General features: G+C 37.6%; 2 long non-coding RNA genes across 15 annotated transcripts in view; one reads left to right on the plus strand and one right to left on the minus strand.

Annotated features, from left to right (window-relative positions):
- LOC128314314 (uncharacterized) overlaps positions 1 to 19,530 on the plus strand; it is a 47,363-nt gene that overhangs the window by 24,342 nt on the left and 3,491 nt on the right. For 6 of the 11 annotated variants that reach the window (XR_008295812.1, XR_008295805.1, XR_008295813.1 and 3 more), the window contains 2 exons: positions 1,976 to 2,993; positions 14,728 to 19,502. This is a non-coding gene — a long non-coding RNA (uncharacterized LOC128314314). Of the gene's footprint in view, positions 1 to 1,975; positions 2,994 to 12,732; positions 19,503 to 19,530 lie in introns of all 11 variants that reach the window. The other 5 variants (XR_008295807.1, XR_008295810.1, XR_008295808.1 and 2 more) reach the window with 5 other exon arrangements.
- The window catches only part of LOC113604622 (uncharacterized), a 122,117-nt gene that overhangs the window by 15,916 nt on the left and 86,671 nt on the right, over positions 1 to 19,530 (minus strand). For all 4 annotated transcript variants that reach the window (XR_008295819.1, XR_008295816.1, XR_008295817.1 and 1 more), the window contains one exon: positions 11,071 to 11,262. This is a non-coding gene — a long non-coding RNA (uncharacterized LOC113604622). The remainder of the gene's footprint in view (positions 1 to 11,070; positions 11,263 to 19,530) is intronic.

Consider the following 19,530-nt stretch of genomic DNA (forward strand, 5'->3'; position numbering starts at 1 on the left):
TCTCTTTCCGACTTCTAGATGTTTGCCTTCTCGTTGTGCACTTACGTGTCCTTTCTTCTAGGGAAATGGGGAAAGGAGATCTTTGGTGTCTGTCTTTTCTTATACGGATACTAGACAAACCAAATTTGGGCCTCACAATTATTGTCACTTAACCTGACCTATCTCCTGAAAGCTCTTGTCTCCAAATACAGCCACACGGGGGGATAGAGCCCCAACATGTAAATTTTGGGGGGACATAATTCAGTCCATGACATCTTTATTGATTTAACCTTCTATAAGACACAATCTCTTTTGATGTCTCTTATTCTTTTACCAAACCATGACACTGACTTTGTGGGTGTGCAAAATGTGTGTAGGTGCACAGAGTATCCTACTAGAAAGAATCCCATGATGGCTTATATTCTTTGCTGTTGTTGTCCTGAAGTTATTAGTAATTTTTATTAATGAATTTTGTTTTATACAGCAGGTTTTGGTTCCCAGGAAAATTAGGTGGAAGGTGCCGAGATTTCCTAAACACCCTCATCCCCGCCCACACACAGTTTCCTCCACTTATCACTATCCCCCACTAGAAGATGAATCTATTACAATTGACTAAACTACACTGACACATCATTATCACTCACAGTCCATACTTTATGGAAGGTTTTCTTTTGCTTTTGTATATTCTGTGGATTTTGACAAATTATACAGTGACATGTACCCACCATTCTCCTATTGTGCAGGATAGTTAGACAGCCCTAAAAAATTTTTGTGCTGCCTATCCATCCCTCCCTTCCCCCAACCCCTTGATGGTCACTGATCTTTTCACTGTCTTCGCAGTTTTGTTTTTCCAGAGTATCATGTAGTTGGAATCATACAGTATATAGCCTTCTCAGATTGGCTTGTTTCACTTGATAATATATATTATATATTTCCTCCATGCTTTTTCATCGCTTGATAGCTCATTTTCTTATCAGTGGATCATATTCCATTGTCTGAATATACAAAGTTTATCCATTTTCCTACTGAAAGATATCTTGGTTGCTTCCAGGTTTTAGTAGTTTGTTTGTTTTTCCATAAGACTTTTAATATTTGACTCCACTCTCTTCTTGCTTGCATGGTTTCTAGGAGAAATTGTACACAATTCTCTTTGTTCCTTAAGTTTTTTCCCCTTCTACTTTGTTCAAGATTTTTTCATGATCTTTGATTTTCTGAAGTTCAAGTATGATTTGCCTCAGTATAGCTTTTTTGCTTTTTACATTTATCCTTCTTGGTGTTGTCCTTAAGATCTCTGCAGATCTTCCTAGATCTGCAGTCAGGTATCTGACATTAATCTGAGGACATTTTCAGTCATTTATTGCTTCAATTATTTCTCCTGTTCTTTTCTCTTTCTCTGGCATTCCAATTTATGCATTTCATGCCTTATGTAGTTGTCCCACAATTCTTGGATATTCTTTTTTTTTTTCCAAATACTTTTCTCTTTGCAGTTTTTGAAGTTTCTATTGTCTAATCCTTGAGCTCAGTCATGCCCAATCTTTTCCTGTGTCCAGCAAAGACATTCTTTTTTACTACACTGTGTTTTAATGTCTAGCATTTCTTTTTTATTCATTCACAGAATTTCTGCTCACATTATCCATATGTTCTTGCGTGTTGTCTATGTTGTCCTTTAAAGTCCTAGCATATTAATCATAGTTTTAAGAAAATCTCATATCTGTTTAATTCCCAATTCCTTGCCAATATCTGTCTCTGGTTCTGATGGTTGTTCATTTTCTTCAGACTCTGCATTTTTCCTCTGAGTGTGCCCTGGGATTTTTGTTGAAAGGTGTATATGATCTACTGCGTGAAAGAAACTGCTATAAATCTTCGTTTACTAATGCAGTAAAGTGTGGGGGAACGGGATGTGTTCCGTAATCCCATGATTAGGTGTCAGGCTTTTGGTGGGGCTGTGTACCTGAATTGTAAACTTCACCAGTGCTGCTCTTCTTTGCTCAAATAGGTGAGACGCAGTGGCTGAAGTTCACTGAAGCAGTGTTTCCCCTCCCCCCCACCCCCCAGAAAACGGCTAGAGGGGGCTGAAGTCGGGGAGCTCCTTGCTTGCGAGTGTCAGACTCCAGTGAAAGTGTCTCCTCAGAGCAAGTTTTGTTGAGAACAGTAAACTTTGGTGTATTTCGGAACGACTCATTTTCCCCTCTGCTCACCAGAACCCTGAGGGGATTTTTCTACAGGATTCACTGTGAGGCCTGGTGCAGCTCCGAGAGGTAAAACTGGGTCCTCCTGGAGTTTTTCCTCTCTCACACTTGTCTACACGGAGACTCCAGCAATTTGCCAATTACAGTTGCGGTCTTCCAGCCCCAGTACTGGTTCCTGTGCAGGTTTTGCGTGTGGCTTTCTGGTACCATAGTGGTGATTTTCTGTATCTGCTTGTCTCTCACTCTCTCTGATTTTGCAGGCAAGAGTTTGCCCTGGGAATCTGACTTTTCTGAAAGATCTATGAAGAGGTTGATTTTTTAGTTTGTTCAGGTTTCTTACTTGTCATTATGATGGAGTGAAGACTTCCACGCTTTGTAAATGCTGGACTGGAAACCGGAAATAATTCAAGTTCTCAGCAATTTTTTTCACAAGGGGCCCACATTTTCGAGTACTGCAACTTGTGTAGGACAGACCGTTAGGGTGCTCAGAGGCTCTCTCCTGCCTGCTTCCTCTCTCCCTTCCTGTTTTTTTCTGACCCTCATCCATACGACTGTCTAACCATCTGTCCTCTGCTGACTTCTCCCAGATGCACTATTCCCAACTGCCTACTTGGGATCTTGATTCTCATATCTAGTAAAATTCCGAAATATTTTCCTTGGAGATTTGTCATCATCATCATGAGGATCACCATACACATAATCACACAATCAGAAACAAACAAAAGTCTGAGAATCTTTTTATGTTTAATTCTTGTATTCCCTTTAGATTCTCCGTCCAATTTAAGAGAATGTCCTTCCAGCTCTACCTCCAAACTCAATCCCAAGGTAGGCCACATCTCATCCTTTCTATTATTCTGGAATTAACTGCTATCAGTAATCAGGCCACATATAGTATGAACCCATGTATATGAGGTGTCCACAAAAAAACAAATGTATAGAGACCAAAAGCAGAGTAGTGGTTGCCTGAGCTTTGGGATGGGAATGGAGATTAACTGCAGGCGGACATAATGGACCTTTGGAGGGAAGTGAGGGGGAGGGTACTCTACAACCAATTCATGATGATGGTTAAACTGTTGGGTAGTTACTAAAAGTCAATGATTTGTACACTTGAGATGAATAAACTTGATGATATATAAAATATACCTCAACAAAGCTACTGAAAAATAAATAAATCCTTAATCTGGTCCTTTTCTCCTAAACCTGTGCCTATAGAATGTATTCTCTACTCGACTGCCAGAATAAAAGTTCCATCAGTCACTCCTGGTCAGGTTTCCATTTTGTACTCCACTACAGTCTCAGTGCACTTGGCTGCTTTTGATTCATGTTTCTTGAACTAGCAAACGTCATTCCTGACTTGGGCTATGCTCGTATCTGTTGTTATCTTGGCTCATTGGCTGGTGTCTTCTCATTATTCAAGCGTAATATCAAAACTCAAAAGAGCTTCCTACATAGCCTAGCTAAATCGCTCCCTCACTTTATCCTAGTTTTCTTCATACCAAATATTGGTCTCCTAAATTCTTCTTTCTGTGTTTATGTTTATGTCTTTAGATTCGCTTCTTCCATCAGAATGGAAGTTCCTTGAAAGCAGGGATTCTGCTTATTGGTTCACCATGATATTCCTAATGCTAAGATTAGTAGCTGTTATAGGTTAGGGGCTTCCATACTTCCTGACTGACCTTAGAAATGACGCCTAATAGTGAATTCAAAAGACACCTTTATTTGTAGAAGAAAAAAGATTTAAAAAGAAATCTAAGACACAGAGCTGCACATCTTTTCCTAAATACTGTGTCATTTTTCATAACATTCATAATATAAATGGGTCTTTAAAATGTTACCCATGCCAGACTTTTTTATCCACATTCCTCATCATTATAATTTTAATACTACTACTTACCAAGCATGGCATGTTCTAGCCTCAAACTGCTTTATAAATGATAACTGACATTAGTCATTATCAATTGATTTGTTGAATTAATCTCATTTCTAAAATTTCATTTTTATTACAGATAATTAAGAAGGTGTCCAAACAGGATCTCAAGCCATATCTAATCATATCTCCTGTGCATATATTGTGTCTCAGTAAGAAATTAGAAATTCTTTTTTTCTGTATATTTCTAAATTAGTGCAGTTAAAGTGACCTTCAGCTAACACCTAATTTATTCATAGCCTCTCACTTTTCTTTCTAGATCTCAAAAATCTTAAAAATGTCCTATGATAATACATGTTCTTCTCATAGTCCAAAAAGCTCACAGGCAATCAGAATAAATTCACTATTTCACTTCCTTATCTTTCAAAGTATCTTGAATTTTTAGTTTTATTAATAATGTTTAGAAAGCATTTCTGCATTTTATCATACTATATTTTATCCTCAGATTTGGGATATCAGTAAATAACAACAAAAAAAACCCCAATCCACATTTACTTTTTTTAAAATTTTTTTTCCAACGTTTATTTATTTTTGGGACAGAGAGAGACAGAGCATGAACGGGGGAGGGGCAGAGAGAGAGGGAGACACAGAATCGGAAACAGGCTCCAGGCTCTGAGCCATCAGCCCAGAGCCCGACGCGGGGCTCGAACCCACAGACCGCGAGATCGTGACCTGGCTGAAGTCGGACGCTTAACCGACTGAGCCACCCAGGCGCCCCCACATTTACTTTTTATATATAATGCTACACAGAGAACTTCTAACCCCCAGCAACAAAATATCAACAAAGTATGAAAGAAGAGAACTCATCTTTTCACTAGTATTTCCAAATTATTTAATACTTTCATGTTCTTCATTAAGAGAGATAAGAAGATACTTTAAACACTGTAAAACCCATCCTAAATATCTGTTTTATATCATTTAAGTAGTATGAATTATAGCAAAATAGTAACACTCCCCGAATGGCAGGTTAAAAGTCTCAGTATTTATGTTTGCTACCTTTATTTTTTAAATTTTTTAATGTTTATTTTTGAGAGACAGCATGAACAGGGGAGGGGCGGGGCAGAGAGAGAGAGGGGGAGACAGAATCCAAAGCAGGGTCCAGGCTCTGAGCCTTCTGCACAGAGCCTGATGCACAGCTTGAACCCATGCACCATGAGATCATGACCTGAGCGGAAGTCAGACACTTAACTGACTGAGCAACCCAGGTGCCCCTTGTGTTTGCTCTCTTATCTCTGTCAGTTATAGCAAAACTGAATAGGATTCGAACTATTCTATGGAGATCTATTGTCAACATACCAAAAATAACAAAATGTCATAAATGACGTGGCTGAGCCAACAACAAAATAGTATAAAACAATATTTTCTTACTTGTATTCCTTTAAAAAATCTAGCTTTAAATTTAGTGTCTTATCATTTGCACATGTGGGTGACCATAGTCACAGGACAACCTGAAGTCTACTTTGATGTAGGCATTTCCCCCCCATCGTCTGCTTTTATAATCTTTTTCAAATTCCAACCAAACAAAAACAAAAAATTTACAAAGTTCATGTTAGTGTATCAAGCAATATTTCTGGTTGAAAGTAGGTTCGCTAAATACAATTTTGTGTTACCTGTTTAGAACAATTGGAAACCGACTTAGTTGAATGACTGAATATATTTTTATCTTAATTTGTTATTAAAGGGAAAAATTCCTATAAGCAGTGTTACTGCTTTTTCTCTGAATATAGCACATAATGTATATGAATAATGTGTATTCGTATCCTTTCCCATTTGGTCTCCATTTAAATCAGTTATACTCTTTATAAGGTGAACCACACAGTTTTGAATATATGGTCGTATGTTTTAGTTGCAATGTAAATTTATATATTAAGGGAGTTACTAGGGTGGAAAATTTATTATTAGTTTTACTATCACCATTTACAATAATGGCAAGAATATGTATTAGTTAGTTTCCTAGGGCTGCTATAACAAAGCAGCACAAGCTGGAGCTTTGAAAACACCACACATTTATTCTTTGACAATTCCAAAATCAAGGTTGGTGTTGGTGTCATTTGAAGACTCCGAGGGAAGATCTGTTCCATGCCTCTGTCCTAGTTTCTGGTGGTTGACAGAAGTTTTTGGTGTCCTTTGCCTTATAGATGTATCCATCCAATCTCTGCCTCCATGTTTTCATATTCAAATTTCCCATTTCTTAAAAGAGCATCCTTCATACTGGTTTAGAGCCCAAGCCAATGCAGTTTGACTTGACTACACCTGTAAAACCCTATTTCCAGATAAGGTTACATATTGAGGTTATGGGTAGATGTGAATTTGGGGAGAGGGCACTGTTCAACCCAGTCCTCTCCACCTTCTGTCCCCCCACCAATCCAAGTCCTTCTCATGTGCAAAATACATTTACTCAATCTCAACATCCCTAAAAGTCTTAACCCATTCAAGCATTAACTCTGAATTTAAAATCTCATTTAATATCAACTTAAAAATAATCCAAATCTTATAAAATCAGATATAAGTGAGCCTCTGCATATTGCCCATCTGAGGACAAAATTCCTTTTTGTTCAGTGATGAGCAACACTAGAAAACCAGTTATCTGCTTCCAAGATACAGTTATGGGACAGGGATGGAATACAGATTCCCATCCCAAAAGGGAGAAACTGAAACAAACAAACAAAAATATATATATAGGGGTTACTGGTCTAAAGTAAGCGTGTATCTCATAAGAGCAAATTCCAATAGGTCTCTAGGCCTGAGAGTCATCTCACATGGCTTGATGCTCTGCCCTCTCAGCCCTGGGACAGCCCACAGTCCTGGCCATCCAAGGCGCCAGACTTGTCTTTTCTGGCCTCAGCATCCTTGTCTCTGGTCTCAGCATCATTCTTCGTTTTGTCCCATCTCCCTCCTTTTTAGTCTAGGCCAGTAATGTAGCTATAAAATTCTCAGAAGCCTTATTATTTTTTTTCTGGGCTGTCAAGGGGATCCATACCATCAAATATGAGGATTCTCCACAGATCCCTCCTGGATAATCCCATCTCTATTCCTGGCTTCTGCAGAGAGGTTTATTGGATCCATAAGTCACATTCCTCATCTCTTTAGTGAAGATTGCCCAGATACACCCTTGGGTTTGTTTCCCAGGCCTACCGTCCTGATATACTGGGAAATTTTCAAGTCGTCAAGTGCTGATAACTTCGTGCTTTTCAGTTTCTCTCTTTCCTCTCACATTTCACCCTAAGCAGCAAAGAGAAATCAGGCTTCATCTTCTCCACACTGGATAGTTCCTCAGCTGAATATCCAAGTTTGTTACTTACACGATCTACTTTCCACCCAACAGAAGTTAATTCAGTCACAAACTCTGCTACTTTAAAGCAAAGGATCATCTTATTCCAGTGTCCAATAACATGTTTCTCATTTGTGTCTGAGACCTTACCAGAAGCACTTGAACATATTTCTGGCAGCATTCGGGTAGTGATAATACACATTCTCCTCAGATAACAGACATTTTCTCTACATCTCTTCTAACTTCTTTTTGAGACCTCACCAGAATTGCCATTAACATCAATTTTTTAAAAAATTTTTAACAATTATTCATTTTTGAGAGAGAGCGAGCAAGTATGAGTGGGGGAGAAGCAGAGAGAGAGGGAGACACAGAATTCAAAGCAGGCTCCAGGCTGTAAGCTGTCAGCACAGAGACCAGCACTGGGCTCGTACTCATGAACTGTGAGATCATGACCTGAGCCAAAGTCCAACACTTAACCAACTGAGCCACCCACGTGTCCCAACATTATTTCTAAAAACAATCTCTTTAAGGCTATCTCGGTATCTCTATCCTAAGCATCAAAATTCTTCCAGCCTCTACCTATTACCAATTCCAAAGCCACTTTCACATTTTCTGTATTTGTTGCAGCTCTACCCAACTGGCTAGTACCAATACCTTTATGTTTCCATGGGCCTTTATAGCAAAGTCCAACAAACCAGGGGGTTTAAAACAACAGAAACGTATTCTGTTACAGTTGAGCGGCTCAAAATCCAAAATCAAGGTATCAGCAGGGTTGGTTCCATCTGAAGCCTGTGAGGTAGAATCTGCTCAATGCTTCTTTTCCTAGCTTCTGGTAGCTGTCAGAAATTCTTGGTGTTCCTTGCCTTGTAGATGCATCATCCCAATCTCTGTTTATATCATCATGTTTTGTTTTCCTTCTGTGTCTCTATGTCCAGTTTCCTGCATTTCTATGTAGGAATCCACTTTTCATAATTTGAGAATGCACTATTCAACCCAATACAGCATATTTTATGGAAATAGATAAACCCGATAAGATGATATATTCACCGAATAGCTGAAAATTTAACTATTATGTCAAGTCAATATTTGGAACTGTGTCAATGTAATTTGAATTTGAAGAAACTGAAAAAAAAATGACATAAAATAATTTGGTGCCTCGACTTTCTATAAAACCATCATTATAATATGAATGCCTACTTTACTAACAGAAATTACTACTGATCACTAGTGACCAAACAAAAAGTTAAATATTAAAATTTAACTGGTAAACTTGAATTGATCAGTAACTTACCTTTGAATATTACAAGTTTTATCCTATTTACTTCTCATTCCCCTTCCCTAACCCACATAAGCTATTATTTAGTCCATTTTAACAACTAGGGAAATTAAAGGTCACAAAGATTTAGTTCTTGATTAATGTGGGAATGAGGAGACAGATCTGTTTAATGGCATGTTTTAGCATGCTAAACATGATTATTTTACTACGGTCTTCTTCAAGAATTTTTGCTTTGTGCTATTTCCTTTATTATTAAATCTTTCTTCTAGTCTTACATAAATTTTATCATCATAAATTCCTTTATGATTCCTTTAACTTGAAGGCAGTCTTGCATAACATCTACTGGAGAAAGGATGGTAGCTTTGGTACCATTCAACTTTCATTAACAAAATATTAATGAAGGCCATATAATGTATATGCTGATATAGAAATTTATATCTAGGCAGGCTTACAATTATGGTTTTATCAAAGAAATTATTTAAGAGTCAGTCTCATATTCACTATGTATTAAAAAAGGAACCAGGCTTTGGGCAAAGAAGACTGTTCATCAGAATTGAAAGTAAGATTCATGTCATTATTAGTGTTTTCCTTGGGGCCATGGTGCTTGTAACTGCAGTGTCCTTTCTGTCCTTTCTTCATTGTGTTCTTGGAAAATGGGAGTAAGTGGGGGAGTGGGCCCATGGTGGGGGCTCTGGAGGAGGATAAAAATAGAATTTGTGGATTTATCTACCAGTCAGAAATTTTCTTTAGTAGCTTAAAGTGACTGATGACCATGATTATTACATTAATTTTCATGACACCCTTGGGCGACAGTCTGAAGTATCATTTTCGCTATTTTTAGAGAGAGAAACGTAAGATTCTCAGATTAAATAACTTTGCACAGGGCAAACAGGTCCTGAAGCAGGAACAATGTTCCCACGACAGGACTTAAGTCGACTCTTTTGTAAAAGTGCAGGAAATCTTCCACCAAAGGCAGAATTGTAGTTGCAGATGGGCCTCTTAACGTCCTGTAGGCTTCCAATGCGGTGCACAATAGACAGTCTGAACATCTGGATTCAAATCCAGTATCTACCTCGATTATTTCTTAACCAGCGCACGACTTTATGCAAGTTACTTAACTTCTCTGAGCCTCAATTCCTACCTAACACCTTCACTTCACTGTGTTTTTGCGACTGACTGAGCGCGTATATACCTGAAAACACTAAGCTCACAGTTTGGCACATAACAGGCGCTCCTGGAAACATCCACGTCAGTTCATTACATCCACGCATGCCTCCAGGACACAAGATTGCAAGTCACAGTTAGAAGTCTATTCCTACCTTTAATGACCCTCAGATTAAGTCTCTGAAAAACATTTATTTAACAAGCCTGGTGTTCTCAGCCTGGCATGCTTGAGGTACATTAAAAAGCACCTGTTTGGCTCTTGCAGAAAATCAGGAATGAAGAATGACTAACCTCGTAAGCCAAGCAGAGTCAGGAAATGCTACTAGCGTGTATTTCAAACTGGAACGGATGTTTGCTCCATAAAGCAGGCAGGCTACAGTGTAAGTCTCAAATGTAGTAAACCGTCAACAAGATGTTAAGGGTAGAAGAAAAGCGTCATATAAATACCAGAGCACTTCTGGTGGAGAAGGGGTGCAGACCCAGAAATTACAGCTTGAGTGGTTTTGGGCACTTTATTCCACTCAGGATTGAAAGTGGAATTATCAAACATTTGTGAAATTTCTTCATAGAATATTAGCGTAATACTCTTAAACATTTCATTGTAGAAATCTAGGCTCCATTCTAGCAATCCTAAAACTTGAATGTAGGTTTGGTTTTTTTTTTTTAATTTTTAAAAAGGTTTTTATTTATTCTGAGGGAGAGAGAAAGAGAGCTTGAATGGGAGAGGGGCACAAAGAGAGGAGGAGACAGAGAATAACAACCAGGCTGGACACTGGCAGTGCGGAGCCTGACGTGGGGCTCACAACCATGACCTGAGCTAAAAACAAGAGTCTGTCGCTTAACTGACTGAGCCACCCAGGGGCCCCTAGATTTGAAAATAGTTTTAAGGTAGTAATGATCAGGGGAAAATATTTTAAGTATCTTTTATCTATGAAGTATACTTTATTGACTGATCCTTCAAACTGTGCTCTTGAGTTAAAATTATAACATAGACATTAATTCCTCTCCCACAAATATTAGGTTTAACTTTACATGATGGATTTTAGAACAATAAAGCCATCTTCATTTTGCATTTTTTGAATATTTGAAGCTTCTCTTAGAAAGGTTTTCCTCCTTTAAAAAGTCTATCAAATGCACATGCCTATCTTTCATACAACATTTCCTTATTCTTATGTAGAGAGGACAATAAAATATAACTGTCACTCTTTTGGGATGTTGTTTTAGGGTTCAACAACAACAGACAGACAAAAGACATCAAAAATACCTTTGTAGCTAAGTCCAAAAGGAAATATTTTCAGGCAGGGTAGACAGAAAATACACCATGCAAATTACAGAGTGAAAATGCCTTGGTTAAGAGTGGTGCATGCATTCACGGAGCCCCCATCAGGAGCTGATTCTTGGCTTCTTGTCAGGCTTTGCCTGATCATCTAGGGGTGGTTCTCACCTCAGAGCTTATCTGCAATTTAAGTGCAATATATGTTGATTTAAAAACCATTTCAGAGCTATGATTTTTTCCAAGGAAGTTTAGTTTGTAATTAAGTCCTTGTTTCTGGGAATCAAGTTTGCATATTAAAAAATTTTTAAAAAATGAGCATTAACAATTAAAACTATCATTATAGATTAATACTATTCCCAATATATTCATAGATCAAATAGATTAAATGTGTCTTAACATAAGTACGTGTCTATCACACTAAAAGCAAAAAAAAAAAAGTATGTGAATAGAATAAATTATTTCCAAAGAATCAAAAGTTAACTACCCTTTGTTATATTTAATAGAACCTGTGAATTGCATATTTGCTTGTATTCTTGAGTTATTTACATGGGGGCCAATAACTTAAAAAAATTCTGGAAGGCATAATGCTGGTGATGACTAGGGCAGGTGTGAAGAATACAAGACTAAATCCTGTGTCAAACCTATTATATACCCAAGAGAGTCTTTGTCTGGCAAAGAAATTGAATGTAAATATGAAAACAAACGGTTGTCATATATAGTGGCAATATAATAAATCCTTTATCCATTAATTTATCTAAGCTTTTATGAACCTATTTATATTTTCAGTACTTACCACGTTTTAATATAATAAACACCATAGATTTGCTACCAGTAAAACCTTAAGGAGATCGGTTGTCCACATCTCAAAAAACATGGTTATATATTGACACACACACACACACACACACACCTTAAACACTTTCAATTGCTCTGCTGTCAATAGATCAGCCCAAGGATATACAGCAAAAAGCAAAAGAGCCAGAAAGAGGGGGAGGAAAGACGGAGGGAGGGAAAAAGGGAAGTGAAGGGAAAAGGAGGAAAAGAGGGAGGGAGGACAGGACGAAAAGATAGAAAAAGAAGGAATCTAATCCAAATTTCAAAGAGTACACCTAGTGTATTGTATTTTGCTGTTATAACTTGGAGGAAAAAAAAGTCTCTTATGAGTTTATGAAGTCTATGAAAAAGGGACAGAATTTTTACACAAAAGCTAATAAACATGATAGAAAATAGAGGCAAAAAAAAAAAAGCCAAGAAAGGAAAATGAAGACGCTACTGGTAATTTGGGACAGAGAGAAAAACTATAATAACTAGAGTATCATTAGACATGGCAGAAACCTTCCAACAAAGCCTGCCCTGATGCCTGAGGTGATTCACATCTCCAGGTGTGCACTGGGGTTGTGAATCCATTGAGGAAGAGAACAGAGAGCCGTGCTTCAAACCAGTGAATTGAGACTTTTCATAAGAAGGCAGGACAAGGTTCGACTGTTCTTGAATGTGCTGATCCTGCAGAATTCTAGAAGACAGAACATCTGGTAAATGGGAATTTTATCATTCTAGAGTATCCACATGTGTCCCATATTTACTCATTACTGCAAAGACAGTAGCTTTTGTTTGACTAACTGGCTTACCTTTAGTAAAAAATCATTTCAGAACCCTGAGCATGCCTAGGAACCGAAGAAGCAGGAAAGGACTCCGCTGCCAGGCAACTATGGAAGTAACCGGAAGAAGCAAGGGTGTTGTTGGAAGTACATTTGCTGTCCTCTTGCTCTCTGATTACTTCAGTCATTTCTTTGGTTTAGTTTGTGAAGGAGGGTCTTATTTAGAAGTTTTACTATTACTTCAGAAAATGTTTTGGGATAAACCATTTCTTTGTCTGTGACTCCCATTCTTGAATTTATCTAAGTTAATGTTTTGATTCTGGCTTATATGTGTATTCTAGTCAAAGCAAAATATTAATGAAAATTTGAATATTGATTCTAAAATGTCTTCTATTGGAGCCGTCATTCCTCCTTGGTGTCACTACCACAGTCAGAAGACAGCATTGTGGTGATTAATGGAGCTTCGTAATGCCTCCCTCCCTGTGGTATCTGGAAATTAGTCATTCCTTACCCTCCCCCCCCCCCCCCAGCTTGAGGGACACTCTGATATATGATGACGTAAACACTTATCATATTGTTTCATCACGACTCTCTGTGCCACAGAAAAACCTAACAAGTGAGCTCTGTTAAGTAGCCTCTGAACTGTTCATCCTTAAATTCCAAGCAAAAAAGCATAAAACGTGACAGAGCTTTCTGGATTTTAGCGTTTTTGTTTTTCCTTCAAGTAGATTCAAGGAGAGCGATCAATTTTTATTAATGTTATTATGTATTAAATGTAAAAATAGGATATCAGAAATTAGTTTATTCAACCTGCTGAGACTTTAAATCTGTTTAAGTTTGGAAAAGAAATTTATATCTAGTGTTTTCTAGACACTGCTTCATTTTTAAACCCTTACGAGTTCGTACATCTTAAATTCCGAAATTTGAAAACCCCATTGTGTAGCACAGAGCATTTAAAAGGATTAAAAATTTACTTTTTGCCATTAAATGCAACTTGGTAGACATTAATTTTTCAGTTTTTCCCACTACTAACCCTTTTGTCAGGTATTAGGACAGAAAAGCCTTGTTTCTTAGTCTAGCATTTTCCACATTAGTATCAAACTAATCATCCACATAGACAAATGAGTGATTAATTTTTTCCAAATAAATTATTTGCTAAGATCCTTTTTATAAACTGTTAGTTTAAACCAAGATCAACTATTAGTATTGCAATAGGTGATAGTTTTCAAGAGTTCAATAAGCAAAATTCAGTCTGTCGGCTTTACAATTTCAACAAGATATAATTTATCAAAATCTTCTAAGATTCCTGTAAACACTTATATCCACATATTCCTATTTCCCTTACCTCCATCCTTAAATAGAAGCTGAAATGGAACTTCTTTACTTACTAAAGATCAGCTCTTTATAGGGGGGGTATTTTATTTAAAACAGTTTAAATTTGCATAAAGGAAATGGTAAAAAATTGAAGCACCTAATCACTTCTCTTTTTCACCTTAAAAATGTAATTGCATCGGTAGTTCTTTTGTTTCACTGGGGTTTGTTTCTTTGGTTCTTCATTTATTTTCTGTTGGGGCATTTTCTATTTCAGGGAAGGGGTGATTACAAATTAATTCTGATAGGAATTTTGGCTGAGAAGTCTAAATTACACTATGGTGTAGAGCCATAAACATTTCTCCGGACTTCCATAAGAAGATGGCTTGACTTTGTTACAACAGTGTCCAAAAGAAAGTGTGTCAGATTATGAGAAGTTGAAAAAGGCACTGAAAACATGGCATACTTAAAGAGCTAATGTGGGCAGTGCTGCTGATTAAGTATTTGAAGTGTACTTGGTGTTTATCTTTTCATGCTAACTTCATATGCAGCCACCGTAATAGGGCCATTTAGTGCCATCATGACTTTTCTTTTGATCCAGATGTCCTATAAATTCAATTAATTTCAACAGTATCTAGGTCTTCAAAGACCATATGCTATCTCTGGGGAATGTCTGTGCAATCTACTTGCCAGCTGTGAAACCAGAGCTATGAACCAGCAATTTTCCGATTCACAGTTACAGCATTTATGGTCTAATACCACCATCCACATGAAGGAAGAACACAGACCTGCTTCGCTCAATGTTTGGTGGAAGGATGTAGGCTGTGCAACAATCTGAATGATCTTACATTAGGCTTGCTTCATTGTGTCCTACCATCCCTAAGGTGCTCTGCCCCAGTGTATTTTGTGTGAGAAATTAGAAGTATGCATCACAAAGTAAGTACATGTCTCCTTTTAAATGATTTATTGTGTTAATGTAACATAAACAACTTCTCTCTACAATGCATATCCCTTATTAGAGAATCCAAATATCTTTCCTGTTGCAAAATACCCAATTTGTATCTGAAATGGTTAATTTTATGTGTCAACTGGGTTAAGAGATGTCCAGATGGCTAGTCAGACATTATGTCTGGATCTGTCTGTGAGGGAATTTCTGAAAGGGATTAGTATTTGCTTCAGTAGACTGGGAGATGGCCACTCATAGTGGTGAGGGAAACTCTCTCACTCAGTCTGCTGATGGCCCCAATAGAACAAAAGATGAAAGAAGGACCGATTCCCTCTCTCTTCTTGAACTAGAGCATCTATCTTCTCCTGCCCTCAGGCATCAGTGATCCTAGATGACAGGCTGTTGGACCCAGACTGAAATACACTACGAGTTTTCTGGTTCCTCAGCTTGCTGACAACAGACTGTGGGCTTCTCAGCCTCTGTAGCCCTGTGAGCCAATTCCGGTGACAAATATCTTCACATATGTATATATATCCTACTGTGTTGTTTTTTCCCTCTAATACAATATCTAAGCAAAGTTGAAGATGTCCTAGAACATTCACACTTGATGGATTTATTGTCAAGGGGAAGAAAAGTGGCTGTAGAGGACTGTGTATGTGCATTGGTGTTAAAGCAGGTGGTATGCGTATTCAGATCATAAAATGTAATCTAAGAGAAAACAAAGGTGAACAAAGGGCTGACCCAAACATTACTCAGTGTATCCTGTTTAGCACTTCCATTTTCTTGTGCAGTTTACTTTTTCCTTTATTTTTCCTATTGACTATGTCCTATTTAATGGAAAATCCAATTTTCACCCTCTCTCATTTTAGAAAGACTACATTAAATTCACTTTCCTCCAGCCTTGGACTGAATGAAATCCCCACGCTGAATCTAGCAGTTGTTAAAGGTGCACTAAGCCATCTAATGTATCTCATAAGGATTTTTAAGTACAAGAAGTTTTGGAATTGAAATAAAGGTAGCATCCACCTGATTTACCCATGGATGGTGGTTCCACTGGCAGTTTCCATTTTGTTTAGTGGTTCAGTGGTGTTACGGTTTGGTGTAAGTTGTGTTTTTATTACTTGTGGTTTTCTGCATTTTCAGTTTATAGATTTACATATCTATATTAGACATACAAGTATATTTTAATTCAAAGAAGATCAGACTGATACAGTGGTGTCTTTCTCATTGGTGTCAGATTTTTCTTTAAAAAATAATTAGATAAAAGGTCACGTCGGGCAAATTCTTTATGAAAAGTAAAGATTTCCGATGCCGAAGTGTAGTGAGCATGTTAAGCCCTTGTCAAGGAATATATCATTTCTACTTAGCTCTTCCTAGATAAAGTGACTGTATTGAGTCTTCAGTGAACTCTGTTATTCTGGAGTAAAGGAGAAATGACTCAGAGGAAATACGTGAAGGGCATCTTGAAAAAGGGAATTGTAACTGCAACTTTTCAAACCTTTGCAAATTATAGTATTCTTCTCTAGCTGGAACTCTGCTTTCTGTTCAAATTAAGTCGAAGGTGATTAGTAACCCTTACATTAGAAACTCTTCCCGTGATGACACTGTTAGCTTTGAGAGAAAATTAAGTTAGGAAAAAGTTTAGTTTGATAAAACACAGTTGCAGAATTATAAGTCAGTGTCTGTATCGCTTTATTACTTGGAAAATGACTGGAAGGAAGCAGTATCCTAGCAGTGTTTCCATTCAGGTTTTTCATACTGGAAATGTTAATTCATTTATAAAAACTAGAGACATAGAACTATTACAAATCTTGATTTCAGCTCAGGTTCCCCTAAAATAGAAAAGCTGCCAGCGTGCCTATTTCTGATCCAAATGCGGAAAACCACAGTGCCATTTCTCAAAGGTAACAACCCCGCCATTGCTCTGCCTGAGGACTTTATTAGATTTAATACTGAGAGCTCACAGTCAGCTACTGCCAGTGAATCCCTTGAAAGCTGGAAACTTGGATTATCTTTTGTCTACATTTCTATTACACAGACTGTTGTTAACCTTCCATTCCCAACTTGAACCTACTTAATGGTGTTGCCAACCAGCAGCTGTACCTCTGAGGGCCTCCAGCAAAATAAAAGCTGTATTTCACATCTTAGGTGTAGTGTAGATTTCCAAGAAGAAAAGTAACCTGATCTTTTAACATTCTGTTTGTACTTGCAAAGTATAGCACATTTGCAATATGATATTCCTTCTGGGAGATCACCATGTGGATTATTCTGCAACTTTCACAGGTGATTGAAGTATTTCAAATTAGAGTCTTGAAATAAAGGAGCTCATGGCCAGGAGCATTATCACTTCACAGAGTGGAAAATGAGGTTTACTAGTTACTAAATCAATAGAAATAACAGGATTTGTATGAATAACTTAGGGACTCTTTATTGAAGCTTTTGTTTTCTTCATTCTTTTCCTTGCTTACTCCTAATTTAAAACATAGCAAGTATGGCTTCAACTTCACTCTTCATTATACAATGTCAATATTCTTGGTTTTTTATACATGACACATACACACAACACTGCTCCAGGTATACATAAGGGCATCGTAATTGATGCTTACATGTTAAACTAAAATACGTGCCTATTAGTTTCCTCATTTAGACACAGGTAAATGTGAAGGGAATAGTTCTCAACGTAAGAGAAAATCAGAATGTCATCTCTGGATGAAAGTCATTTAACAGTTCTTTACTGTGCATCCCAGGGCTACATGCTCTTATTAAATATCTAAGCCAATACTTCACTATTGTTTCGTTTTACTTTTTTAAGGTTTATTTATTCTTGACAGACAGAGAGACAGAGGCAGAAACAGACACAGAATCTGAAGCAGGCTCCAGGTTCTGAACTGTCAGCACAGAGCCCAACGCTGGGCTTGAACTCACAAACTGCAAGATCATGACCTGAGCCAAATTCAGACGCTTAACTGACTGAACCACCCAGGCACCCCAGGCCAGTACTTAGTCATTATTAATATTCTGATTAGTTACCACAAAATATTCTTGCATTGAAGCAAGAGTTTTGTTGCATAGAATTCAATGTTCTTATTCAACATCTAGAGATCATGATTAAGGAAATCCTCTACTCAGGATATATACTTAACATGAAAGAAACAGAAAAACAAAAAGAAAAATGATTACTCCCCATAACTTCTTAATGTCCTCAAACTTCTGAAATTTTTTTGTAGTGGCATTCCAGCTTACAAGTATCTTTCCAATGAATAGGATAATTCTTGGCTTTAATGTCATATTATCCCAAGCAAAAACTCAGGGAAGGCTACACATGCATAAATTAACCTGACCCGTAATTCACAGCCTCGACACTAGCTTCAGAAGGAAAACTCAGTATACACCCAAACCCTACCAGTCAAATCTGTGGAATGGTGACTAATGCTTTGCAAAATACAGAAATACTAACCGTTCTTTTTATTTTTTTTTCTAGTATAGTTAACATACAGTGTCATGTTACTTTCAGGTGTACAATGTAGTGACTCAACAATTCTATACATTACTCAGCGTTCATCACCTTAAATATACTGTTATCCCCTTCACCTATTCCATTCCTTCCCCGATCCACTCCTCTCTGGTGATCATTAGTTGGTTCTCTGTAGTTAAGAGCATGTTTCTTGGTTTATCTCTTTTTCTCTGTTCATTTGTTTCTTCAGTATTACGTATTAGTGAAATCATATGGTGATTTTTTTTTTCGCTTAGGATTATACCCTCTAGAACCATCCATGTTATTGCTGGTAAGATTTCATTCTTTTTTATGGTTAATATTTCATTGTATACATACACCACATATTCTTGTTTTCTTTTTTAATTTTTTAAATGTTTATTTTTGAGAGAGACAGACTGTGAGCAGTGGAGGGGCAGAGAGAAAGGGAGACACAGAATCTGAAGGAGGCTCCAGGCTCTCAGCTGTCAGCAGAGAGCCTGATGCAGGGCTCGAACTCACAAACCATGAGATCATGACCTGAGCTGTAGTAAGACACTGAACCAACTGAGCCACTCAGGCCCCCCATACACCACATATTGTTTATCCATTAATCTATGAAAGGACACTTGGGTTGCTTCCACAGTTTGGCTGTTGTAAACGATGCTGCAGTAAACACAGGAGTGCGTGTCTTTTCAAATTAGTGTTTTCATATTCTCTGGGTAAATACCCAGTAGTATAATTCCCAGAGTGTACAGAACTCTATGTTTAATTTTTGAGAAACCCCCATACTGTTTTCTACAGTGGCCACACCTGTTTTCACTACCACCAACAGTGCACAATGGTTCCTTTTTTTCCACATCCTTGTCAACACTTGTCTCTTGTGTTTTTCATTTTAGCCATTCTGACATGCGTGAGATGATATCTGTTGTGGATTAGATTTGCATTTCCCTGATGACGAGTGATGTTGAGCACCTTTTCATGTGTCAGTTGACCATGTGTACGTCTTCTTTGAAGAAATGTCTGTTCATGTCCTCTGGCCGTTTCTTAAACTGGATATTTGGGTGTTTTGGTGTTGAGTTGTATAACCTCTGTAAGTATTTTGCATACTAACTGTTTAT

The sequence above is a fragment of the Acinonyx jubatus genome, chromosome B1 (assembly GCF_027475565.1).
Source record: "Acinonyx jubatus isolate Ajub_Pintada_27869175 chromosome B1, VMU_Ajub_asm_v1.0, whole genome shotgun sequence".
Lineage (NCBI taxonomy): Eukaryota > Metazoa > Chordata > Mammalia > Carnivora > Felidae > Acinonyx > Acinonyx jubatus.